Source organism: Dromiciops gliroides, chromosome 6 (assembly GCF_019393635.1).
Source record: "Dromiciops gliroides isolate mDroGli1 chromosome 6, mDroGli1.pri, whole genome shotgun sequence".
Classification (NCBI taxonomy): Eukaryota; Metazoa; Chordata; class Mammalia; order Microbiotheria; family Microbiotheriidae; genus Dromiciops; species Dromiciops gliroides.
Genome location: NC_057866.1, coordinates 22,612,114 through 22,639,263, shown reverse-complemented (window position 1 = coordinate 22,639,263; position 27,150 = coordinate 22,612,114). Strand labels below are relative to the sequence as shown.

Here is a 27,150-nt window from a genome sequence, read left to right as displayed (position 1 = left end):
CAAAAATACCAATTTTATTTATATACCCAGGCTTCAGAAATCTTTCTGGATGGCTACAAGCCAGGCAAAGACTCCAAGCTGCTGTTGGGGCCACAGGGTAAGACAAGTCTGGCCTTGCCTAGAAAACCAGAGCCCCAGGGACAGATCACCCAGGATGGTTTCCTCGAATATGGGAGTTGGAAGGGACCCTGTAGGTCATCCATCTAACACCTTTATTTTACAGAAGAAGAAACTGAGGCACAGGTAAGTTAGGTTTACTTAGGGTCACTTCACTAGTAACAGAGCCAGGGTTCCAAGGGAAGCCCTGGGATCCCAAATTCAGTGCTCTATGAAGTACATAAGTCTTTCTACTGCCATTTTCACAGGTTCAGAGGAGACACATTTCAAGGCTGTATGTGGGGAACGCCTTCCTCCAACGTATCTCCTTTGTAGCTTATCTACTAAGTCTTGAAGAGCTGCCAAATGCTCTGAGGGAGAAGGTCACTCCTCCTTAGTCACTTACTAAATGTCAGATGGAGGATTTGATCCCAAGTCTTCCTTACTTCAAGAGAAGCACTTCATTCGGTGGCTCATACACCCTGCCAGTTTTGCCTATGGATGGACAGCTCCCATGGGAACCTACTCCCAGGTATCTTGACTCCAGCTTGCGCTGGTTTTTTGTTTTTTGTTTTTTTTTTCCTTTGCTCAGGGGGCTGCTGGTAAAGACTTAAGCACCAGCTCTCCACAGGGAAAAAAACCACAAATGTACACAGGACATACTTTAATGTTTAATTTGCATTATTAATATTTGATGCGCAAGTTTCTTAAGTCTAGACAATCAACAAAACCATCAAGCTGAGATTTGTAGCATTTGATGATGACTGAAGTGTAAATGTTTACATTGAACATTTAACAATCGGTTCTCACTAGCCCACACCCCTAGCCATCATAGGGCCCTTCTCCCACACCCCAAACCCATGATGTCATTGATCATTGCAAACACCATCATCACCACCACCACCAACCCTATCAGAGCAAAAGGAGTTGTCCACACCAGTCCCAGGCACAGACATACTTTACTAGAGTCACAGACCCCAAGGACAGAGGGACTGGTATTCCTTCTGGCACTGGTAATCAGTGCTAAACCAGGTCAACGGTCCAAAATTTACAGTTACTTATGATGTCCCAGGTAAGAATCGGGGTATATCTAAAGCAGGCAAGTTTTCAAACACCAACGGCTTTGATTGACCAATGTGAGGAGCCTTGAAGTTACCAAGAGAAGACCTCCTTCCTAGTTACTCATAGATGGGATAGGAAATACCAAGAGGTGGTCTTTATCAGACCCCAGACCCTGAAGGAACCTTACAGGTCACTGAGTTCAACTATGCTCTTTTTATAGATAAAATAACCAAGACCTTGTCAATTAAGTGATTTTCTCAATATCACACAGGGAGTGTCAGGGGTAGAAGTTGAACCCAGGGCTTTGGGTTCTAGGGCCAGCGCTCTTCCCATTGTCCATCATTGCCTCCTTAACGTCTTGGATTTCTAATATTCTCCAGTCCCTCCCAGCTCTGGCATCTTGTGCTCCAAGGTCCCTTCCAACATTCTATGATTCTAGGAATATCTTGACCCTAAAGGCATCTCCAATCCTCTTCTATGAAGCTGACACAAAGCCTGAAACAATGTGGGCACTGTTTGGTAAAAATGAGCAGATGAAAATGTGCTGGAAATGGAACAGACACAAACTCTCCATGGAACTAGCCTACTGGGGCCCATGACTAGCGACTGGGGGTTTGCCACGTGAGCACAGTGAGTTAAGGTGCCTATGTCCATTTTTCCTTTATCAGGACAGGAAGATGGGCCTTAGAGAATGCTCTCAGCAACATCCTCAGAGTAGAATAGGAAAGGGTTTGATTCAATCAGGGCAGTGCTTGAATAACACTGGCTTCTTTTGATATTGAGATGGAGTTGCAATCTCACAGATAATCAGTGGATGTTCCCTCCACACAAGCAGGATAATCACAGAATCAAAGCTCAGAGTCCTCAATAACATTCCCAAATAATGTTCTTTTTTTTTTTTTTGGTTGTTTTTGTTGTGAGATCTTCAATGAGTGGGAACCCACTACCTTCCAAGTTTTGGTTCACTTTGCTAGAAAAAGCTTTTTCTTTCTTAGTTCCATTGCTCTTAGTTCTGCCATATAGGGCAAGGAATAACAAGTCAAATTCTTCTATTCATTGTTGTGAGGGTTCATGAAATAACACCAGAGCAGGTTAGTATGTACTGAAATGGTAAGACCAAAGCAGACATGTCCAGTTTCACTGATAAGATTTGCTAAAAAGGGTAGCTGAGTCAACTCAGAAAATAGGAAAATCAAATGAGACTACATCCAGAAATAGCAGTGTGCAAAGTTCAGAAGCCAAAGAAGCCAGCAGGTGCTCCATTCTGCCCCACAGCAAGTTAGCAGGGCATTGGAGTCTTTGGTGTGGGCATTAATGAGGGTGCTCAATATTGTTATGGTTTCCCTTTGGGTTTAGATGTGAACCAAGTCTGGGTACAGCAAAGGGCTGCTTTGTCCATTTTCTGAATCTATAATCTGTCCGTCTGTCCATCTATCCACCCCCCATCCATCCATCTATCCATTCATCCACCCACCCATCTATCTACCTATCTTCTCATTTACTTATCTATCCATCCATCCATCCATCCATCCATCCATCCATCCATTCATCCATCCATCCATCCATCCATCTATCTAACTGAAGTGAGAGAAGTAAGAGGAGTTATGGGATTCTGGAGAGCCAGTCTGAATGTTACTTAGGTCCAAGCACCTCAAACACAGGGCTGTTATGTAAGTCACAGCCTCTCAGTGCCTCAGGTAGCCCTCTAAAACTACAAATTGTCTAAGTTTGTAAGTTTTAGAGCAGGTGCTGGCTAATCTGCATGGATAGAAGGCATTTCTTCCTCAGCAGTTCCCTATACTGATGAAATTACAGGTCTAAAACCTTGATTAAAATGAATTTTATTGATGTCTATGTTCTGCCCTACTAGTCTACTACCTTTACACCTCAAGGAGATACTTTTCACCATCTGTTTTTCAGGACCATGACTGGTCCAATAGCTGCGCAGAGTCTGACTTGCTTTTAGTAATCTCTGCTTGGAAGTATACTTGCCAAGATCCACAGGAAGCTTACAGGCTTACAGACCTAAACAATTACATACCCAGCAAGAGTGCAAGCTTCTCGTGGTCCAGCCTTTTTATCCTCTTTTGGTAAAGGCGGATCACCATACATTGATCTAAGCTAATTGGTTAGCATCATTCAGCTCCATTGATTGACATGAATTGAGGGGCGGTCTTAGAGAGGCTAAGTTCCAGCTCTAGGTGTGTCTTCCCCTAGCTAATCAGAAGAATCAATCTGCATTCCTTTCGTCAAGGTGCCCAAGCAGGTTTCTGGTGTGAGGGGGAGACAGTAGCAAAAACTAATGTCTGGGTTTCTCCTAGGAACCCATTTATTTGGTGAGGCAATTGGGGTTAAGTGACTTGCCCAGGGTCACACAGCTAGTAAGTGTCAAGGGTCTGAGGCTGGATTTGAACTCAGGTCCTCCTCAATCCAGGGCTGGTGTTCTATCCACTGTGCCACCTAGTTGCCCCAGAACCAATTATTAATAATTATTTTCTCACATATCCTTCATTCTCCCTCTCAGCCCAACTGCACTGCTAATTGTTCCATGCATTTATTTTAAAAACAAAATTTTTTTTTAAGGGCAATGAGGGTCCTCCTGAATCTAGGGCCAGTGTTTTATCCACTGTGCCACCTACCTGCCCCAAATTGTTTATTTTTAACATACATTAAAAATGCTTGAGTTCTGACTTTTCTCCCCCCCTCCTGTCTGTCCCCCACCTGTTCAGAAAGAAAGAAAGAAATATCATTTCACTTACACATGTGAAATCATGGAAAACCTATTTCCATATTAGCCATGTTGCAACAAAATAAAGAAAGTGAAAAAATATTCAGTCTGCACTTAGACCATTGATTCTCTCTCTGGAGGTAGATTGCATTTTTCATCATAAGTCCTTTGGCATTTGGCTTTGATTGTTGTCTTGATCAGAGGAGCTAAGTCATTCATAGCTGATCATTGTACAATATTGCTGTTACTGTGTACAGTGTTCTCCTGGGTCTGCTCACTTCACTTTCTATCAGTTCATGTAAGTCTTTTCTGGCTTTCCTGAAACTATCCTGCTCATCATTTATTATAGCACAATAGCGTTCTATCACAATCAGATACTAATAACCTATTCAGCTATTCTCCAATTGATGGGCATTCCTTCAAGTTCCAATTTGTCGCCACCACAAAAGGAACTGTTATAAATATTTCTGTACATGTGAGTCCTTTTCCTTTTTCTTTGATCTCTTTGGGATACAGACCTAACAGTGGTATTACTGGGTCAAGGGTATGCCCAGTTTTATAGCCCTTTGGGCATAGTTTCAATTTGCTCTCCAAAATGGCTGGAGCTGTTCCATGTACTTAGGATTCCATCTCCCACCTCCATGCCTTTGCACAGGTGGTCTCCCACTCTCTGTCTCTTAGAACCCCTAGCTTCTCTCAAAGCCCAGGAGAGGCACCTCTTCTTACATGAGGACTTTCCTAATCTTTGCATTTGCTCGTGAATTCTCCCTCCTGAAAATGATTGTGTATCCTCTCCCATAGACTGTATGCTCCTTGAGGGAAACACTTATTTTGTTTCTGACTTTGTATTTCCAGTGCCTAGTACTGTAGCTTGTGCATAGCAAATAATTAATACAGTTGAATTAATTGAGTTTATTAGATTCTTATCTGACGTGACTCATATATATAATTCCACATATCCTCCATAGAAGACCTAACCAATATACTAGATGTTTTCTTTGTTTTTAAGTTGTTTACTGGAAAGGCAGCACGTTTAATGGATCTGGAGTCAGGAGTGAGCTGAGTTTGAATCCTGACTCTGACATTTGCCACCTGGGTGTCCATATGCATTCCTCTAATTCATCTTGCTCAGCCACCATCTCCCGATCTATGAAATGGGGATGATAAGACTTAGATGTTTCTTACAGGGTTGTTCTGATAAGCTCTTTGTAAATTGTAAAGCACCATAGAGAAATATCTTTGTAGGTATGGACCAAGCTAGATTTGCCTCAGAGGAGGAAATGTTCATCTCAATGCAATTGCAGAAGCATCAGAGTAAAATGTCTTAAACTGTGGGTCATGACCCCATATGGGGGTCATGTAACTGAATGCAAGGGTCAAAAAAATTGGCAGCAAATGTTTGATTTGTATACCTATATACCCAGGTCAGAATTTCTTCAGCAAAAAGGAGTCACAAGTGGATAAAGTTTAAAGGATGCTGTTACTATTGATATTGAGACATTCATCTTTTATCACTTACTAGTTAAAACAAAACTTTGATATGTGCCTTTTATTTTTATATCTAATTCATTTCCAGAACTATTGCCTGCCTCCTTCCCTTAGTCAACTCCACTTTGCAACAGAGAACAGCTAAGCCAAAATAACCAACTGTATCTCACAATGTATATGCAATTCTGCCCTGGTGGTCTACCACCTCTCTCCTGATAGGCGGGAAATATGTCACATGATCTGTTCTCAGGGATGGTTGTTGTTTTTCCAATTATTTAGGGTTTAGCTTCCTTTTAGTGATCTTTTCTTTTGCTTTGTTTTTGTTGCTAGGTACAGTATGTAACTGATTCTGCCGTCTTCACTGTTGTTTGAATAACATATTAGTATATTCATTATTTCTTACTACACAAGAATATTTCATTGCATTCACATACCCTACCCCCTTCTCCATTTACCTGAATGATTCTCCTCCTTATTTGGTCATTATGTCATTGATAGAGTCATTAATCCCATTTACTGTCAAGAATGAAATACCAAGGGTAGTATCCTCATGCTTCAGACTAGTTTCTTTCCTGGTTCAGAGAGAGTAAATAAAAGGAAGGGGGAAAAAAGCCCTATTGTACTCTGTGTATAGATAACTGCGACTTTCCCCAACTATATCTGATTCATAGGAAAAAATAATTGTGCTATAGGGGACCTTGAAGGTAACTTAGACCAACACTCTTTTTTGTAGAGGGGGATCGGAGACTCCTAAAGGGGAATAGGACATACCCAAAGTCACTGAGTCAGTGGGAGAACCAGTGCTATAACCCAAGTTCCTCAGCATTCCTTTCTGTTGGACTACACTGCCTTAGGTATTGGTGTAGAATTCAAGGGGCAGCTGACTCAGATCTGACCTGCCAAATAAATATATTTCAGTTCAGGTTTCATATGTGTAACTCTAAATTACAAAGATTTTTCTCTTCCTTTTGGAAGTATCCCAAACGGGACTTGGCTTCTGTTTCTGGGTCTGACGCTAATTTGCTATGTGACTTTGGGCATTCACATCTCCTCTCTGGGCCTTGGTTTCCTCATCTGTAAGATGGGATTTAGGTGGCCCCTAGGGTTACTTCTACTTCTCATACCCTATATACTACATTATAAGGCTTCTTCCTAACAATCTATGGTTTAAAGTCTCTTCCAGTTCTGACATTCTATGTTCTAAGTGTACTTGGATCAAGTTTCTTCCTGACCTGTGATTTCTGGTTAAAATCTCTTCCTACTGGGGCAGCTAGGTGGCGCAGTGGATAAAGCACCAGCCCTGGAGTCAGGAGGACCTGAGTTCAAATCCAGCCTCAGACACTTAACACTTACTAGCTGTGTGACCCTGGGCAAGTCACTTAACCCCAATTGCCTCACCAAAAAAAAAAAAAAATCTCTTCCTGCTCTGACATCCTCTGCTCCATACTGTGCAGTTCCAATAAGCCCTTTCAGCCTGTGCTCTATTTTCCCTTCCAGATCTGACGATCCATATTCTAAAGCCCCTTCCCAAGTATGACATTCTGTGTTCTAAGTTCCCTCACAGTTCTGACATTTCATCTTCTAAGGTCCCTCCTAACTCTGACCTTCTGTGTTCTAAGTCCCCCTGCCCTCAAAGCTCTGACCTTCTGTGTTCTAGCTGTGACATTAGATGCTCTAAGGTCCCTCCCAGCTCCGACCTTCTGTGTTCTAAGGTCTTTCCCACCTCTAACATTCTGTGTTTCAAGGTCAGTCCCAGATCTGACCTTTTTTGTTCCAAGGTCCTTCCCAGGTCTGACCTTCTGTCTTCTAAGGTCCCTTCCAATTCTGATATTCCACATTCTAAGGTCCATTACTGTTCATCTACATACAAACTTTGTCTCCTTGATAATTACTTCAGCATCTGTCTGGGGTGAGGGGAGCATATCAAACTCTAAAGTCAATTTGAGTGTTTTTCTTTTTTTGGTTCAACTAGTAAAATCCATTTAAAAATGCTTTAAGTCAGAAAGTAAATTAAAATGTCCAAGTTGTTGGTTTGGGGTACTGGGGTGGGAGAGTGGCAGGTGGTCCAGGCATTCAGGGATGAATTGAGGGTCCTGTGGACCAACATGAAATACACCAAAGTCTAGTCCTTAATCCATAGGAAACATCTAGTGACTGTTAGGAGGAAAAAGAGGCTACTTAGAAGAAAAAAAGTTTCTTAAAGCCTTTCCTTCTATTTTTATTCTTTTCAATTCACTTCTGAGTGTCATTCATATCCAACACAGCCATGCCTGGAACATTAGCTAATCAGGCTTGCAAGAAGCATCCCATTCAGCTTAGGGGACGTTTTTGAGAATGGTTTGCTCATGGTGACTTTTTAAGTAAACTGAAGGTTTTGAGTCTGAATGGGGCCCCTGGAGGTCAGTGACCTGCTTCTAGTCCTGTGCTTGGCTGACCTCAAGTCATCACCAAGGGCAAGACCCCAGGCCTTTCTGCACACTCCAACACTGATCATGGGCAAAGTCCCTTTCTCTTTCTTAGTCTCAAAATCAAGGTAATAACACCTGTGTCAACGACTCCTTGGAGTTTTTGTACTTAACTCACAGGGCTTTCCTGGGGAAAATGGCACATCATTCTCTTTTTTTTGGCAGGGCAATGAGGGTTAAGTGACTTGCCCAGGGTCACACAGCTAGTAAGTGTCAAGTGTCTGAGGTCAGATTTGAACTTAGGTCCTCCTGAATCCAGGGCTGGTGCTTTATCCACTGTGCCACCTAGCTGCCCCTATCTATATGTTCGATTTTTTGGGGGGTGAGGCAATTGGGGTTAAGTGACTTGCCCCAGGGTCCCACAGCTAGTCAGTGTCAAGTATCTGAGGTCAAATTTGAACTCAGGTGCTCCTGAATCCAGGGCTGGTGCTTTATCCACTGTGCCACCTAGCTTCCCCACATAAATCTTTAATTGCTAAGGAACCTTTGGCTGTCATTATTTCCCATGCTCCTAAGGAGGTGTTGCACTGTTTATCAATAATTCAATCAATTGATCATCAAGTGTGTATTAAGTGCTTACTATAGACAAGATACTATGTTCGGTCTTGGGGATACAAGTCCAAAGAGCCTCCAGAGAGTTAACCTTTAGGAGGGGGCACAACATATATAAGTGCTTCCAAAATAAATATGCAAATAAAGGATAATTTGGGGAGGGTCTGGGGAGGGTCTGGGGAGGGTCTGGGGAGGGCTGAGGTACTTGCTAGCAGCTGGAAGGGGATGCCTGAGTTAAGCTCTGAACAAAACTAGGGACTGGACGAGGTGACGGTAGGGAGGAAGCTTGGTACTGGCACAGGGAACGCCATGTACAGACAGTAGATGGAACGTGGAATGAGAGAGAAGACCAGTGTGGCTGGATCATGGAGAGATCGGAATACGACTGTGAAGGTAGATTGGAAGCCGGTTGTGAAAGGCTTTCATTTCTTCCTTTTCAAAGATGTGGAAAGGGGGAGGGGGAGGGGGAGGGGTCCAGTTTGATTGAGTAAAGATGGAAAGTAGAGTTGTCAACTCATTGCCTGTTGGCCTCAGGCAGCACTCCTGAGGACTGACCAAATGTAGTTCCTATCTGATTTTAATATGAATAAAAAAGAAATCTACAAACACTTGGGGTCTTCTAAGCTGATATGACCCTTATATATGGTGTAATGGGTCCCATTTCTATTTGAGTTTGACTCCTCTGGTGTAAAGGATAGAATTGAGTTGTCCTGCATTGCTACTTCTGTTTTAATTCTTTAGATTTATCTCTATGCTTTTAGAGAGTTGAGGGCATGGATGTAAAACTATGTGCTTTCTAGAAGCAAGGTAGGGCATTCTATCAGCAGCCAACCATCACAGTGGATGGTGGAGTGTCAGGAAGATTTGAGTTCCAATTGAGCTTCAGACTATTATTAGCTATGTGACCCCTGGCAAGTCATTTAACCTGCTTGCCTCAGTTGACTCATCTATAAAGTGGGGATAATAATAGCACCTACCTTGTAGAGTTGTTGTGAGAATAAAACGAGATAGTATTTGCAAAGTGCTTTACGAACCTTTAAGTGCTATAAGAAAACTAGCTATGATTATTAGTTACAAAGCCCCGAGTCACTGCTACAATGCAGCAGGTGTAATCCATTCAATTCCCAGGGGAAACAGGCATTTTTGTGAAGAATCGGGTCCACTAGGCCCAGGGGACATGGAGACAAAAATGAAAGACAAGGTATTACATTCCACAGGATGGATGCAGCTACTGCTTACATAAAATCTTGGGGTGTGTGTGTGTGTGTGTGTGTGTGTGTGTGTGTGTGTGTGTGTGTGTGTGTGTGTAAAAGAAATATTCTCAAAAGGTGAAGGAGAAGAGAGGACATGCCAGGCATGGGAACCAGTTTGCACTGGAATGTCAAGTTTGGGGACATTCCCAAATACATGCTCCCTTGTCTTTGTTCAGTAGATGTGTTTTTAAAAGGTGCCATTGGAATGTTTGTGATTCATCTCACTTAAAACTAGCTTGGGATTTAGGGGCAGGCTATTTGTACAGTGAAGGGTCCTTCCTTCTGCCTCATAGAATCCCATTCCTTCTGTCATTTTCTACGTGAATCCTTTCTTAATTCTCCTTCTCCCTCAAGGGCTAGTCCCTCCCCTCACAAGTTACCCCCTATTCATCTTCCATATGTTGCTATTTGTTGTTTATGCTTATATTTGTTGTTGTTGTTGAGTTGTGTCTGATTCTGTGAACCCATCTGGGGTTTTCTTGGCAGAGGTACTGGAGTGGTTTGCCATTTCCTTCTCCAGCTCATTTCACAGATGAGGAAACTGAGGGTCCTGGGTCATAAAGCTCAAAGAGTAGGAGGCCAGATTTGAACTTAGGTCTTTCTGACTCCAGGCCCTATACTTATATAGGTATTGTCATATTATTGTTATGTAAATTGTTTATAGTATACATAGTATCTCTCCCAAGAGCATATAAGTTCCCTGACAGCAAGGAATGTTTCCTTTCTTATCTTAGTATTCTTAGTGTCTAGCACTTGCTTGGCATGTAGATGTAAACTGAACAAAAGTTTGTTGATTGATTGCTAATTTCTTCCTGTCTGTGGCACAGGTAGGGAAGGTGCTGTTGTGGAAAGGGTCCTGGGCCCTGAGTTTCAGTATTGGCTTAGTCTTTGCTTAGCCTTCCTGATCAGAGTTCCCACACTGGTAAGGAGAGGTTAATAATTCCTGAACAAACTATTTTCTAGTGCTGTGAGGTCTCAGCACTGTGCACATATAAGCTATGATCATTATCTCGTTGGTCTGAATATAAGCCAAACCCCCCAAAGACATCCCAGAATGGAAAAAGAAATAAAAAGCAGGTGGTTGTTTCTCTCCCCCTTCCTCTTTACATTTCTGATATAGTGGAAAAATGGGGTACGGGTTGGGGTTCTTAGGAATTCCTCTTTAAAGAATTACACCCTCTTGCACACAAAACTTAGTTAGAACAAGGTGATAGTTTATTTAGGGCCAAGGGAAGGGAAGGGTGGGGGGAGGGAAACCATGAAAGAAATCCTTAGACTTTTCATGGGGAGATTTGGCATAAAGCACATGGCTCAGAGGTACCAAATCTCCTCCAACAGGAGACCAGAAGGTACTTTTATAGAGGACTGATGGGGGTGGACCATCTGCCCGTGAAAAGTTCCTTTAATGAAGGTGGACCATCCCCCACTGGTGGTAGCTGGGGGAATTGGGTGAGGAGTGGAGGACCATCCCCCACTAGTAGTGACTAGAGGAATTGGGTGAGGGGTGGCTACGGATCCCTCTTCAGAACACAAAGGCCGAAGCCACACCCAAACTTATCTCCCCAGGATAAGGGAGACCGGAATGAAGGGTAGGAATCCCAAGCTAGCTCAGTCCGATTTGGTTCCTCTAGGCCTTATCTGTCCTCTGGTTTAGTTTCTCAAGGAGAAGATTCCTCGGTGTGCCCCAGAGAAATTCTGGGGTGCTCTGCGCCCCATGACATTTCTTTTATTTCAGATAGAAAGGTTTCATTCACATTTACACTCCCAGGATATACTTATCACGTCGCAGGGTTTCTGTGAAGTAAAAACTTGGTAAAACCAAGAGGCTGTAGAAAAAAAGAAAACCACAACAATTTTGCTCCTTTCCTCTTTGTTGTGTCTTTTTCAACCTAGTGGCCACAGCCTGATTTTGTCTAAGTCAGGTTTGGAAATAAAAGCACGGACTGTTGTTGGTCTTGGTGCTGGTATACATTTGTGTGCATACATGTGTATATGTATATATATGTATGAATATATATTTATATAGTGTGTGTGTCTGAGGTGAGATTTGAACTCAGGTCCTCTTGACTCCAGGGCCAGTGCTCTATCCACTTTGCCACCTAGCTGCCTCAAGAGCATGGGCTATAATTGAACTAATATGCAGAGCTCTAACTAGGTGGGGTCAGCAGAGCTTTTGCCCAGTGTGCCAAACTTTAGAGAGTGCGCAACATTAAAATCATATTTTTTAAAGGCTGAACAATGAAAGAAATGCTACATTTACATTCTGTAAACTCCTGCATTCTCTTCATTAACAGCAGAAAAATAAAAAGGGAAAAGGACTCACATGTACAAAAATATTCATAGCTGCTCTTTTGTGGTGGCAAGGAATTGGAAATCGAGGGGCTACCCATCAACTGGGGAATGGCTGAACAAGTTGTGGTATATGAATGTAATGGAATTCTATTGTGCTGTAAGAAATGATGAGCAGGAGGAGTTCAGAGAAAGCTAGAAGGACTTGCATGAACTGATGATGAGTGAGATGAGCAGAACCAGGAGAACATTGTACACAGTATCATCAACATTATGTGTTGATCAGCTGTGATAGACTTGATTCTTCTCAGCACTACAATGGTCCAAGATAGTTCCAAAGGACTCATGATGGAAAAGGCTCTCCAAATCCAGAAAGAAAAAAAAAAGGAACTGTGGACTATGGATACAGATTGAACCATACTATTTCTCTTGTTTTTGGTGCTGTTGTTTTTCTTTTTTGAGGTTTTTACTTTTTTTTTTTAATGTATGAGGTATTTTATTTTTTCCGTTACATGTAAAGATAGTTCTCAACTTTTGTTTATACATGCTTTACAATTTCAGATTTTTCAGGTTTTTACTTTTTGCTCTGATTCTTCTCTTATAACATGACTAATGCAGAAATATGTTTAATGTTATTGTACATATATAACCTATATCAGATTACTTGCTGTCTTGGGGAGGGGTAGAGGGAGGGGAGGGAAGGAAAAAAAAATTTGAAACTAGAAATCTTATAAAAACAAATATTGAGGGACAGCTAGGTGGCACAGTGGATAGAGCACCAGCCCTGGATTCAGGAGGACCTGAGTTCAAATCTGGCCTCAGACACTTAACACTTACTAGCTGTGGGACCCTGGGCAAGTCACTTAACCCCAATTACCTCACTAAAAAAATAAAAAATAAAAAAACAAATATTGAAAACTATCTCTACATGTGACTGGAAAATAATAAAATACTTTCACAATTAAAATAAACCAAACCAAAACAAAACAGCAGAAAAATAATGGAGTTTAGGTACTTAGTTGGCAAAAATAATCAGTTCAATCCAACAAGCATGAGCCTTTTGTAAAAATAGCAACAGCTAACAATTACATAGTACTTTAAGATTTTAAAAGCACTTTACATATTTCTATCGTTTAATATTCACACCAAGTCTATGAGTCAGGTGCTATTATTATCCTCATTTTGCAAATGAGGAAACTGAGGCTGAGAGAGATTAAGTGCTTTGCCCAGGGTCACATAGTGTCTAAGGCAGGATTCAGGCTCAGGTCTTCCCGACTCCAAGTCCAACACTATCTACTTACTATATCATTGAACTTCCCTTAATTGTAATTAATTAAAGTAAGATGCAACCAAATGGCAAATCGACTTCTACCTCCACCTATAGGCCTCCTATTCTCTATTCCTGCTGGACCCCACCATGATCTCTCTCTCCTTCAGTTGCACTCCTGTCCCTCAAGTCTTAGTGTCCCAGGGTCTTCCCCACTGGGTCATTGTCATTGTGTATTCTCTCCCCCTCAAGTGAATCAATCTTCACTGCCTCAAATTATTTCTTTTTTTTTTTTTTTAGTGAGGCAATTGGGGTTAAGTGACTTGGCCAAGGTCACACAGCTAGTATGTGTTAAGTGTCTGAGGTCGGATTTGAACTCAGGTCCTCCTGATTCCAGGACGGGTGCTATCCACTGCACCACAACCTCATATTATTTCTATTTCAAGAATTTAAAAGTTAATTTAAGGATAGATTTTGTATTGCTTGGCCCAGGTGTGAAAATACCTAGTCACTTAGTTCTTTCAATGGTATTCATGATAAAAATGGATTTTCATCTAGTATGTTTGCTTCAAGTAGCATTGACCTGAATACATTCATTAAGCAGATGGAAAGATGGTACCTTGTTTGGACCAACTTCCTCCTTACACAAGACAATGATATGTCATCGTTCCTAATGCATGCTGGGTGGAGTTTTTACTCAGCTTCCAGTATCACAGAATTTGAGGGTTGGAAGGGACTTGAGTGGCTGTCTAGGTCAACCCCCAAACTAAATATCCCTGGTGAGCGGCTACACAGCTCTTCATTTAATATCGAGGATTTCTCGGGTAATGTTCTGGGGTCAGTTCCGTCACTCCCGATGAGGAAATTCCCTGCTTACACAGACTTGACATTTCACCCATGAAGATGAGGGCATTCACACTGATGTCAAAGTTCTACTCCAGGTGTTGGGGCAGGGGGCCAGGAAGCCTGAGGGGCAAGAGCACTGCTTTCAGATGTTGCACCTGAAGTCATCGAGCAGAGGCACTTGTCAGCTTGGTTGTTGTGGAGGGGCTTCCTATGTATTGGACTAGATGCCTGAGGTTCTGTAATTCAAAGCAATTGTGTTGGGGCAGCTAGATGGCGCAGTGGATAGAGCACCAGCCCTGAAGTCAGGAGGACCTGAGTTCAAATCCGGCCTCAGACTCTTAACACTTACTAGCTGTGTGACCCTGGGCAAATCACTTAACCCTCATTGCCCCGCCAAAAAACCCCAACCAAACAACGAGACAAACCACTCCCCCCCCAAAAAAAACCCCCCCAAACAAACAACAAACAAACAAAAAAAACCAAAACCAAAAATACTGATTTGCAGTTAGAGAACACGGGTTCACATTCCACTTCTGTTGCCTGTGTAACCTTGGGCAAGTCACTTAGCCTGTCATCTGTTTGTTCTTTTGCAAAGGGAAGGTGTTGGGCTAGATGGTCTCTGAGGTCCCTGCCAGCTCTAAATCTCGGATCTGATGATTGTTTGACCCGGGTTTGAATCCCGGCCTGCCCCTCCCCCCTTCCTCCTCTTCACATTAGAACTCTGGTTCTACTCCTACCACACTAATTTCAGGCCATCCCAAACCCTGTCCTCACTTGCTTACTCCTCCTCCTTTTCCCAATTTAATTTCCCTTTAAGTGGTGTCTTCCTTAATTAGTATGTAAGCTCCTTGAGGGCAGGGCAGGGCAGGGTTGGTTTTGTATTTTCTATGTCCAATTCTTGAGCAAGTCAACATCTTGTCATTGGTTCTATTCAAGAAGGAAAAGCCATGGGCACCAGCACCAATAACATATTTCTAGCATTTTGCAGAGTGACACTTTAACAGCTTTTTCATTACTTCAGTCATTCAGTGTGACCTTAGGCAAGTCATTTCTCCTAATCTGTGAAATTATATTGTTGGAGTACATAACCTCTGAGCTCCTTCAAAATTTTTTATTGATATCTTTGGTTTTCACATCATCTCCCATTCCCAGTATATCTCTTACCTCCCCCTTCCACAGCTATTCTTTTGAACAAATAATTATTTTAAAAACAAGAAAAGAAAACCCAGTTCATTAATACGAACCAACATATCAACCAATCATATTCACTATTCCTCACCTCTGCAAAGAAGGGAGAGAGATGCTGTCTAATTGCTTTTTTGGGGAGCCAAGCTTGGTCATTATAATTTTACAGCATTCAACGTTTTGTTTTTGCTATTTCCATTTACATTGATGTAATCATTGTGTATATTGTCTTTTCAGTTTTTACTTCACTTTTCATTAGTTCATGTATCTTCCCATGCTTCTCTGAGGCCTTTTTTTTTTAAATTCTTTTTTTTTTTTTTTTTAGTGAGGCAATTGGGGTTAAGTGACTTGCCCAGGGTCACACAGCTAGTAAGTGTTAAGTGTCTGAGACCGGATTTGAACCCAGGTACTCCTGACTCCAGGGGCGGTGATCTATCCACTGCGCCACCTAGCTGCCCCCTATCTGAGGCCTTTTTTAAGCTCCAAATTCTCTAAACCAGGGGTCCATAGACTGTCTCCCCAAGGGTTCTATGGATAGATTTCAGGGTATTGAGAACTGGGATGGAAAACAAAATTGACTCTTTATTTTCACCAACTTCTGACTCTAAGTTATTATTTCCTTGAATTATGAATTTAAAAAAAGTTATTCTGGGCAGTCCATAGGCTTCACCAGACTGTCAAAGGGGCCTATAACACAAAATAAGATTAAGATGCTCTGCTTTAAACTGATAAAAATCCCTCCATTTTTCCCAGTTCTGAGATAGAAGCATTCAGATCTTGTGGCACGTGCCATAAAACACACCTTTTATTAGGTTATTTTAACAGCTCAAGATAACACCCAGGACGCTTAAACGAACAAACAAACAAACAAACAAACAACCCAACCCACTACCTATGTTTCTGAGCAGGAGAAGGGGAGGCTGGGAGGGCAAAATTTTCACTTCTGTGAAACATAAGAATTACATAAGATTTGAAGAGGTGAAGCAGCCCTCAGTGCTGGTCTGTGTGGGAAGGTAAAAGAGGGGTGTATTCAGTTCAAAATGTGCTTAATACATGCTTCCTGACTTGTACTGAATTTAATAGGAGTTCACTTTAAAATGTTTTGATTTTTTTTTTTTACATCTCTGTCAATTCCCGATGAGGACCCTCAATCCCCAATAGTTAAGCAATACAAACCAACACCAGCTTGTGTCTGATACTGTCCCGACAGAATGCAAGCTTCATGAGGAAAAAAAGCCTCCTTAAAGCTAGAGTTCCCAGTCCCAGCCCATTTTCTTGTATGTCCCTAGTGTCATATAAATTTCAATGCACATTTATTAAGCTCCAAAGACGTCCAAAGTATTTTTCTTTGAAGAAAGCGAGACAAAACAGGCTGTTTCTGACTTCCAGGAGCCTACAGTCCAACGGTGGGGGCGGGGGATGGTAGAGAGGAGACTGCCCGGGTATAGGACCTGTACACCAGTTCCTGTAACATGAAAACGTGAGGAGGGTGAGGAGGGTGATAAGGTGTCTCTCCAGGGAAACTCGAAACACATAGCCAGATTTTCTGATGGAGAAAGGAGGAAAAAGTGAAATTGTCCCCATGAATCTTTAATCTTTACTCATTGATCTTCCCCCTACTCAAAGGCAGAGCAATACCTAGTTGGTTTATAAACGTCTTCGCTCCCCTTAGAGTGTAAACTACTGGAGGCCAGGGACTTAACCTTTTTTTCTCTTGGTTTTCGCATCCTCTGCAGCTACACGGTGCCTAGCACCTGCTTGTGGAAGTCGAATGAATGAATTATTCCAAAGTTGCTAATAAAGAAATTGAGATTTAGAGACTTCCCAACCCCCCAATCCACTATGCAAATTCTATTCAAAGAATCCAAAAGCCTATTAAACCCCAAGGCCACAGTTTAGGGAATCGAGGCAGGGTGCTGGGTGTGGAGGAGGTTAGAGGAGAGGAGAGTGGGAGGGAAGGGATTCATTCATTCAACAATCCTTTATGAAAGGTACCCAGTTAAGTGTGTGTGTGTGTGTGTGTGTGTGTGTGTGTGTGTGTGTGTGTGTGTGTGGGTGTGTGGGGGGGGTCACAAAGACCAAGCCGAAACGGTCAGGTTGGGGGCGGCTCAGTCCACGATTTGGCCAGCTCTCAGTCGGCCAGCGGTTAAGCCGCAGGGACAAGAGTTCGGTCCGCGGAGCCCCTGGAATGTGGGAGGGCTTTTGTTGGGGTGGGAGTGGGAGGAGAAGGGGGGTGCTTCCTCCCCCAGACCGAGGGGAGGGGAGGAGAGGAAAGGAAAGGGGAGAGAGGCTGACGGGCTGACCGGCGGCCGCCCCCCCCCCCCCACCTCCCGGCGGCTGTGGGGGCGGGGGCTGCAGTAGCAGGCTGGGGCTGGGTAGGTCCCCATCCCGGAGGGGAGGGGAGGCCGGCGCGCGAGCCCAGCCCTGAGAGGGAGGGGGAGGGACGGAGGGGGGGAGGGACGGAGGGAGGGAGGGAGGGAGGGAGGGAGGAAGCGATGAATATTCAGAGGGGGAGGGGGGAAGGGAGGGGGCTGGCTTCTCCCGGCGGCGGCTGCAGGGAGCCCGAGCCGCGGGACCGCGGGAGCCGCCGGAGCCCGAGCCCGAGCCCGAGCCGAAACCCGAGCCGCCGGAGCCCGAGCCGCGAGCCGCGTGGAGCAGGCGGCCGGAGCCCGAGCCGCCCGAGCCTGGACGCCACCGCCGCCGCCGCGCCGCTGCAGCTCGGGGGGTGGGCGCCGCTCGCTCCGCCCCGTGGAAGCCCTCCCGGCCGCCGCCGCCGCCGCCGAGGGACGCGGGGCTGCTCCCGCCCGCCCGAGACCCAGCCTGCTGGTGGCCGCCGCCGCTGCCATGTCCCCGGGGAAGCCCGGGGCGGGCGGAGCGGAGAGGAGGCGGAGGAGCTGGAGGCGGCGGCGGCGGCGGCGGCCTCGGCCCCGGCCCCCGGCCGCTGCCCCCTGCGCCGAGGCTGCTGCTCCGGGGCCCCTGCGCGCCGCGCCGCTCCCGGGCTCGGCGCTCCGGGGCTCGTTCCGGGGCGCGCGGAGCCCGAAGCCCGGGGGGGCGGGGGCGCAGCCTCGGCTCTGCCTCCTGCTGCGCCTGGGGCTGCTACTGCTCGGCTTCTGCCAGGTGAGCCCGGGGCTGGGGGCCGGGGGGGGGGGGGGCCCGGGGCAGCGGCGGCTGCCGGGAGGAGGGGGGGGGAAGAGGAGGGGAGCTTCGGCCGCCCCAGCCCCCTCCTCCTTTTGGAGGCGGGTCCCACCTGCACCTGCTCCAGCGCCCCACCTGCGGCATTCCGGTGGCGCCTGGGCCCGGGCCGCGCGGAGCTCTGGGGGCTTCCTCGCCCACCCTGGGGCAGCCTGGGGCCGCCTGCTTGAGTCTAGAGGCTGAGGAGCCAGGGCTCCCCACCTGCGCGGGGCCCAAGAGGAAAGGAGGGAGGTGATTGGGGCTGGGGGCGGCATCCTGCTGCCGGGGTGATAGGTGGACTGACGTGGGCTCTCGGGATTGGGGCTGGGGCTTGTGGTCGCGCAGACCGCTGGGCCCGGAGTTGGGCTCGGGGAGGCACCCCACAGGTTTCTATTGTAAAGGCCTTTCATGGTGTGTTGGGGGGGGCGGAATGCCCTGGAGTATTTTCTTTTATACACGGTGTGGTTTCCCCAGTACCCCTTGTAAAGTGCCCCAGTCTAATCATTTTTCTGAAACTGATCACATCTGGCTCCGGGCAGTGGTGGCAGTGGTGGTGGTGGTGGGGTCTCTATTTGTGTGTAGCTGGTGTTTGCCCAGAGATTGGAGCTAGTCCGGCGTTTTCTGTTGGTGCTTGTGACAGGCCAGGGGGGGTGACAGTTGGCGGTGTGGGGGGGCGCCCCTGGAAGTCAGGACACTGTAATTGACATGGAATCCCCCCCTCTCCCCCGGGCTTCCCCCGAGGCAAGACGGTCTGTGTTTAAGTGTTTTCCTGAAGAAGGAAGCGAGTAGGTTTGGAAGGAATGGAGCCTTTAAAAAAAAAATCAGCTGACCCTCTTAGGACAGAACTGTTCTCAGTGGCTCCCTTCTTCTAAGCTGAGGATCTGAGACGTTCCCAGCCTTAGAAAAAAGAGTAGCTGTGGTGTAAGAATGATGTCTTAACACCAACAGTTAACCGTTTGCAAATGCATTTATCTTCAATAATAAATTTTGTCCTTGCAAAGGTCTTTTCCCATGTTAGATATTGGAGAGAGCCCTTAAACTGAATATTTGTATGACATCCTCTCAGACAGTAAATTCTATGAGGGCTGGGATCCACTCTTGTGAAAACTTGTCTTACACTTTCCCTTATTGTCCAGCATAGTACTTTGAGTATAGTGGGCTCTTAAGAACTTAGTTTGGTGAATTGAACTCAACTTTATTTGGCGTTGGTGTTCGATGAGGGATTAACACCAGATTGGATCAAAACAGATTGTAAATAATGGAAAGAGCATTGGAATAAGGAAGCAAGACAACTTCTAGTCGTTCTTTTCCCAGAGAGACCTTGGACTAGTGACTGTGCCTCTCTGGTTTTGGGTTTCCTCATTTGTAGAAGGAGGGTGAGTCAACATCTAAGGTTCTCTTGGGAACTAGTACTTTAGGAGTCAAATGTGGAAGTCACAAGTGTCTTCAGCTTGCTTGTTTCACCTATTTTTACCCATTTTAAAAGTTGCTCTTAAGGTCAGATTCGTGCCTTGAATTTTGCAAAACCCGATTCCCTTTCACAGCATCCAGGTGAAAGAATAAGCAATTCACAGCGGGTGGGGCATTGCACAGATGGGGAACTGAGGCAGAGGGAAATGAAACCAAGGTCAGGTAGTTTATTTAACTGGGTCTAAAAACAGGTGTTGTTAGTTCAAGCTGTTTGGAAATGAGGTTGAAATCTTTCCAACAACTGGAAGTTGGTGCTTTCTTTGTAGTTTGTTGATGGGAAAACCTCATTTGGTGTAGACATCTCTACCAGGTACAGTCAGGTCAAGCACACATCTCCAGGTTCCAGCAGTGAGCTACTTGTTGGCCCAGAACAGATTTGGTTTTAGGGACACCTTGTAAGTCTCCAAATGAAGGGACAAAAAGCCCTGAGAAGGGCCAGGTTTTGCTCATTCTCTTCATGTATGCCTCCCTCATCTTTGCCCTTTTTCTCTGATTCCATCCTCCCTAAAGCTGTCAAATTGATATGACTAAAGAACAGATCTGCCCAAGTTACCACTCTTTTCAAAGAGGCCCTGATGGTACTGCATTACTGCTAGGATAAATTACAAGCACCTCTGTTTGGCTTTGACATCCCTTCCAAGTCTGACTCCAGGTTCTTTTTTCAGGCATAATTCATATCACTGACTAACTTGCAATTTGGATTGTTGATCAGCCAAACTGGATAGTTAACTATTCTGCTATGGTGTGCCCTTGCCCAAACTGCTGTCAGGAACTATTTCATTGCATCTCTGGTGCCTGGAATATAGTAAGGCTTAATAAATGTTTATTGAATTGAGGCAGCCAGCTGGGCCCGAAGTCCGGCTCTTCTTCCTGAGTTCAAATCTGGCCTCAGAGACTTAATAGCTGTATGACCCTGGGCAAGTCACTTCACCCTGTTTGCCACCATTTCCTCATCTGTAAAATGAGCTGGAGAAGGAAATGGCAAACCATTCTAATATCTCTGCCAACAAAACCCCAAATGGGGTCATGAAGAGTTGTCATAACTGAACAAAAATAATAAGGTGGCACTTGGTCATTTTGTTTCTAGCTGTGAGGGGCTATTCAGGATTTGGTTGGCTGGCTGATCTGCTTCTCCTGGGGTTTTGACCGATTAGAGATGAGTCTTGAGGGAAGGAAGGAATCCTTATTTCAGTGAACGATGAATAAACCCCTAGCAGGGGCAAAGCTGTGGGAAAGAAGCAAGGAAGAGGCACCCATTCAATTTTTTTTTTCCATCACAGCTGCCTGGATTGCTGAACTCTGTTTTGATTCAATGAGTTCAGTCTCTTGGGTAAACGTTTCTTAACCTATTCTTCCTTGTTTGATGTTACATATTATTGCCACCTGATGATCAGTTATTTCTTTATTTTCTAGTTCATCATACTATCATAGATTTAGACTTGGAAGAGGCCTCATAGGCCATGTAGTTCAACACTGTCATTTTACAGTAGAAGAAACTGAGGCCCAGAGAGAGGAGAAGACTTTCCTAAGGAAGTAGTTATGATAATCAGAGTTGATAGTTATATAAAGTTTTTCAGGAGCTTTGTATATGTTATCTCATTTGATCTTCGGAACAGCTCTATGAGGTAGGTGCTGTTATCATCCTTGTTCTTCAGTCGTGTCCAACTCTTTGTGACCCCATTTGGGGTTTTCTTTGCAAAGATGGAAATGGATTTCCTTTCCTAACTCATTTTACAGATGAGGCGCGGAGGTAGATAGCGCTGTGACTTGCCCAGGGTCACACAGCTTGAGGCCAGATTTGAACTCGGGAAGATGAAGAAGCTTCCTGACTTCAGGCCCAGTGCTCTATCTTCCTGGTTCTGAATTCAATGTTCAATCTACTTAGCAAGGTTGTTTTTTAATTTTAATTTTGTTTTTTATTATTTTTTTAGAGAAGTATCAAAGTTCTTTATTCACATTCTCCTGAGAATGGGCCATTCCCTCGTGGAATGGTGGCAAAACGTGGGCCCCTGAGTCCTTTTATCCTTTTATCCTTTAACACCGTAGCCAGGTTGTTAATAAAGGTAGTAAGTAATGAGAAAGCCAAGATTTCAATCCAGTTCCTTTGATTCCAAATCTAGTTTTGGGGTGCCTTCTTTAGAAATTTCTCATTCATTGATAGTGAGAAGAAGCAGTGGAAAGATTGCCAGCTCTGGAATCTTTGGGACTGATATCTGCTGCTTACTTCTTGTGTGACCTTGGACTTGTTCTCCTGCAAAGCCCATGTGGGCCTTAGTTCCCCCATTTGTAGGAAAGGGATGGACTAGATGATGCAATAATAAATATCCTATTAAAAAACCCCGAGATAGGAGGCAGCTAGGTGGCGCAGTGGATAAAGCAGTGGCCCTAGATTCAGGAGGACCTGAGTTCAAATCCATCCTCAGACACTTGACACTAGCTGTATGACCCTTGGGCAAGTCACTTAACCCTCATTGCGCTGCAAAAAAACCCAAAACAAAATGAGACACAAAATCTCTGTCATTTTGGAGAATTTTCGGGTATTGACTCTGGGAGACTTCTTCCCATGAAGATGGGCAACCATCCTTTTGTGTGTAAATCTTAGTTTTATGGGGTATCAAGACGATTAATGACGTGGCCACATAGCCAGTATGTATCAGGGGATCATAGATTGAAACTGGGAAGGAACTTCCATCTATTCCTTCCTGGTTTCTCTCTTCCCTGCCATTTCACAGAGGAGAAGACTGAGGCCTAGTGAGGTTAAATCACTTGCTCAAGGTTAGAGAGGCAGGGAGGGATTTGATCTCAGCTCCTCTGATTTCAGAGCCCTTTCCAATGTATCCCACTGCCTCTAAGCTCTTTCACTTTTATGCCAGGCAGATTATCAAATTGGAAATTAAAAAAGAAAAAAAAGACTTAAAAATTCCCTAAATCCAGGCTTTCTTTTTAAAAACCAAATCTTGAGCATTTTACATTTGTAAATGCCACTTTTCTCTTCTGCCCGACCTTTTTTCATGTCGTGTTAACTCTCATTTATGAAGTGCCTCCTATGTGCCAAGTTTCACGAAGATTATTTTTGCAAATTGAATAATTGAAATGTACCAGGAGAGAGGGCTTCCCAGGATACCAGGAAAAATCTCCTCTGCCTAGTCCCCAGAATGCATCTATTTAGGATGTTCCAACTTTGCACATCAGCATATCAGTGGCTGGTGACTGTTGCACATAACTAGTGAAATTTCCTGGGGTGGCCATGGTTCTGTTTGCCCAGTGGGCAGAGGGCAGTGGGGTCAATGTGCAGTAGGCTCAGAAAAGCCATGTGAAAACCTAGCATCTCATTTTCCTTCTTGGAGGCAGGAAAGATGGTTAGAGATAATTCCAATATGGGGACTTTTCTGGTTAGGGTGGCTCAGACTCCACCCATTCACAGAACATTTTTGTCCCCTTGCTTGGGTTTCGTGTGTGTAAGGCCTTCCGCAACGTGTCAAAGCTTACTTTTTGTCTTTTTTCTTTTTCATCCTCCCTCCCTTCCAGGATGTTGAGAAAATTTAGCAGGGCCAGACCTTATTCCCACCCCAACCCCCCCATCTCCCAGAGCGGACACTCCAGGGAAACTCCCTTCTACAAAGATGGGTTACTCTTCTTCCTCCTCTGATTTTGTCCTTAATCCATTTTATACTCAAAAGTACATTTAAACATAAAGGAATCAGTGATGATTTATTGGCACCTTGCTTTTCAACTCCTGGAAGGTCTTATGATTGATTGTACATTCACATGTGTGTAAATATGCAATTTTTTTTTTTTTGGATAGGGACTGGACCCTGTGATTTTTACTGGTATAGGGAGCTCTTTCTACCAGTGTAGACAGTTCCTTCTCTTCAATTTACAGAATTCCAGTATCTAGAACCCAAAGAGGTCACACAGCTAGTAAGTGTTAAGTGTCTGAGGCTGGATTTGAACTCAGGTCCTCCTGACTCCAGGGCTGGTGCTCTATCCACTGCACCACCTAGCTGCCCAGGCAGTTAGAATTTGAATCAGGGTTCAAAGGATCCTTCTTTCCATTGGACTAATGTCCAGCCTCCCTGGTTTACAGATCATAGGACCACATAATTAGAACCAAAAGGGATTTGAAATATCATGTAGTCCAAGCCCCCGATTTTACAAATGAAAAAGCAGGCCCTGAGAGGGAAAGTGATTTGTCCAAGGTCATTCAGTTGTAAGTGGCAGCATCAGGCTTTGAACCCTGGCCCTCTGATCCCAAATTCCATGTTATTTCATGTGCTTTCCCCACTTCTTCCTCCCTCCCCCATTTCTGCTCATTCTCAGTAATTTCCATTTGTTATGGGCATTAGATTGTCAGCTTCCCTTCAGTAGAATGGAAGCGTTTTGTACCATTCTCCATCTCTCTTCCCCCAACATGAACACATTCCCTGGCACATAGTAGGTAGCTTAAGAAATTGAATTGAGCTCAGTGTCACATCAATGCAGTGCAGCCCTAAAGATTTCTTTGGACGATTTATTGAGCCTTTGTGCTAAAAGGTTAAGGAGCGGCAAGATGAGCAAGATAGAGTTTGTTTCTTACTCTTGTAGGCCTTAGTGTGCATCTTTTCTTTGCTTGCCTGTTTCCCGGGTGAGGGGAATGTTGGATTATATTTATCACGAATTTAGCCTGGGTTAGTTTCTAAACCCAATTACCTTGGCCATCTAGAAGGTTAGAAATGTTTTGACTGAGCTTTCCGAAACTTTGGTTAAATTTCCGTTTTAAAAAATGGAGTGTTTTATTTTTTCAAAATAAGGGGGAAAGAAGCCAAAGGGGTTTGTTTTATTTGCATATAGTTTAAGAAAACATAGTCAATTGGTTTAGAGTTAGGGTATGAATTTAAGCCTCCTTGCAGAGGTACAACTCCCCTCCCTGCAACACAGACGGTAACCAAAATACTCCATTGCTCATGGTGCAGGAGAAGCCTGGCTCCTTTGTGAGTCATGTCGGTTAGCTTGGGGGGGGGGGGCGGTGAGGGAGGGTGGCTAGCTCTTGCATGTTGGGGTTGTTGTTGTTATTGTTGGGGACTTGGCCCGGGAGTTTGAGTTTAGGCCTGAGGTCATCAGTATTATTTTTGGTGGTTCCTTTTGAGGTCTCTCTTTGTTGGAGAGGAGTGATTTTCAATTTGCCCACTGTTGAGTGGTGAGAGCTGAAGGTAGGTGATATTTTTTTCTGTGTGCTTCTCTTATGAGAAGAGAAGTAAGATTCAGTAGAGCAACTCTTGTGATAATCAAAATCAAATGTGATGATGCATGTAAAGCACTTTGCAAACTCCTACATAAAATGTGAGCTATTGCTATTTCTAGTATGATATAAGCTCCTTGAGGGTAGGGAGCCCCCCCCCCCCCCATGTTCTTTGTAGCCCAGGGCTGTGAAATATTTCTTGTTCAGATGTGACTCCATTGGTATGGTGATCTCCCAGCATGGAGATTCTCTCCACCGTGAGGATTGACAGCTTGCTTGTAAGCTGCTTGGAGAGGAGAGAATGTCAATTACTTGCCCTGGGTGTGAAGACTTGAATCCAGGTCTTGGTACTGGCAAAGAGCATCATCTTTGGAGTCAGTAGCTTTGGGTTGAGATCCCACCTGTGTTACTTGTATTACTTCTGAGACCTCAGCCCAGTTAGTTAACATTCTTGGCTTTCATCTATAAAATGACAGCTCTAGATCTACAGTCCGACCTCCTAATGCTTTTCCTACTCTCAGCCCCAAAGTTTGCATTTCTTTGGCTAGCCCTGCTGTTTTCCCAGTAGAATGTGAGCCCCCTGAGGCCAGGCATTGTTTCGGTTTTTGTGCCTTCTTGTAGCCCTTACATTGAATCCCTGAATCTAATGCATCTTCATAGCCCATTAAGCTATACTGCCTTTTGAGGAGAGACCTGGCCTTCTTCTGGATCTGATTTTAGACAGAAGGTGTGCTCAATAAATATTTGTTCAATCACTTTCCTCCCTCCCCTTCCCTTTTTTTTTTTTTTTTGGGAGAGTCAGTGAGGGTTAAGTGACTTGCCCAGGGTCACACAACTAGTAAGTGTCAAGTATCTGAGGGCAAATTTGAACTCAGGTCCTTGAAGCATTATTTGGGGTGTTGACAGGTTAATGGAGTTCCCCAGCCACTTAGTGTCTAACCCTAACTTGAATTCCTAGGCGGTGGGTGTCCTAGGAAGCCAGTGCTCTATCATCTGCCATTTGGTTGACTTTCAGGTTGGATTGGCCAGCCCCTCAGGGTCTTTTTCCATAGACTATGGAGTGAGCTGACCAAAGGATAGTTTTTGGTGTTTTGACTTTAGAATTGTTAGTCATTATTATGATAGCCATAGAGCTCCGAAGCCAGAAAGACCCTTAGAGACAGTAGCTTCCATTCCCACCGTACCCCCTTCCCCATTTTATAGAGGAAGAAACTGACACCCAGAGCTGGGGTTTTGACTTGTCCAAGGTTGCTCAGCTCTGAAGCATCAGAGTTAAGCCTTGAGCCCCGGTCTTTGGAGCCTTGATAACGGCGTGTTTTCCCTAACATCTCAGACTCCTGCCATAGTTTTAGAACAGCTTTATTCTTATTTCTATAGTATAGTTAGAGGGTGGGAGGGAACAAGTCGGAGAAGGTACCAAAATTAAGACTCGTCTGCTAAGCAGGTGAGCTTGGTGTTAGAGGAAGGCTGGGGACCCCTTTCTCTCTCTTCCCCTCCTCCCAAGCATGGCCCGCATCCAGATTTCTAAACATCTCTCTGTTGCCCCTCTCATTCTGCTCGGGACCCAAACTGCTGAGATAGGAAATCTGTTAGGCACTTCCTCATTAACGATAGCTACACCCTTTCCATTGTCAAAGAATTTCCATGCCATGTAAATTTCAGGGCCTGGTTGGGGGGAGTGAGAGTAAATTAGAAAAAAAAAATTTCTCAAAGCTAAACAGAATTGGCTCCCACAAAAAAAATCTAATTTTAACGATGCAAATAATTTTCAGTTCCACTTTTCTTCCTCCCTTCTAGAGGGAAGCTGTGGCCTGCTGCTGTTTCTGAGAGGAGGCAAACAATATTTTATTTTCATTAGTCATACCAATAATCCTCACTGTCAATATTGAGCCCCGGAGCATGCTGCCCAGAAGTGTTTAGATTGAAATCCTTGCATTTCAGGACAGTGTGTGTGTGTGTGTGTGTGTGTGTGTGTGTGTGTGTGTGTGTGGGTGGTTGGGGGGTGGAGGGGGAGTGGGGGGGAGAAGGAAGGGAACAAGGGAAGGGGAGAGGGAACACCC

General features: G+C 44.5%; 1 protein-coding gene across 2 annotated transcripts in view; it reads left to right on the top strand.

Annotated features, from left to right (window-relative positions):
- Positions 1 to 17,543: 17,543 nt before the first annotated feature.
- PTPRJ (protein tyrosine phosphatase receptor type J) overlaps positions 17,544 to 27,150 on the top strand; it is a 166,757-nt gene continuing 157,150 nt past the window's right edge. Inside the window, exon 1 of one of the 2 annotated variants that reach the window (XM_043971240.1) lies at positions 17,544 to 17,606. The gene's annotated coding sequence lies outside the window, so the exon portion shown is untranslated. Of the gene's footprint in view, positions 17,607 to 18,177; positions 18,349 to 27,150 lie in introns of those variants that run through there. The other variant, XM_043971239.1, reaches the window with a different exon arrangement.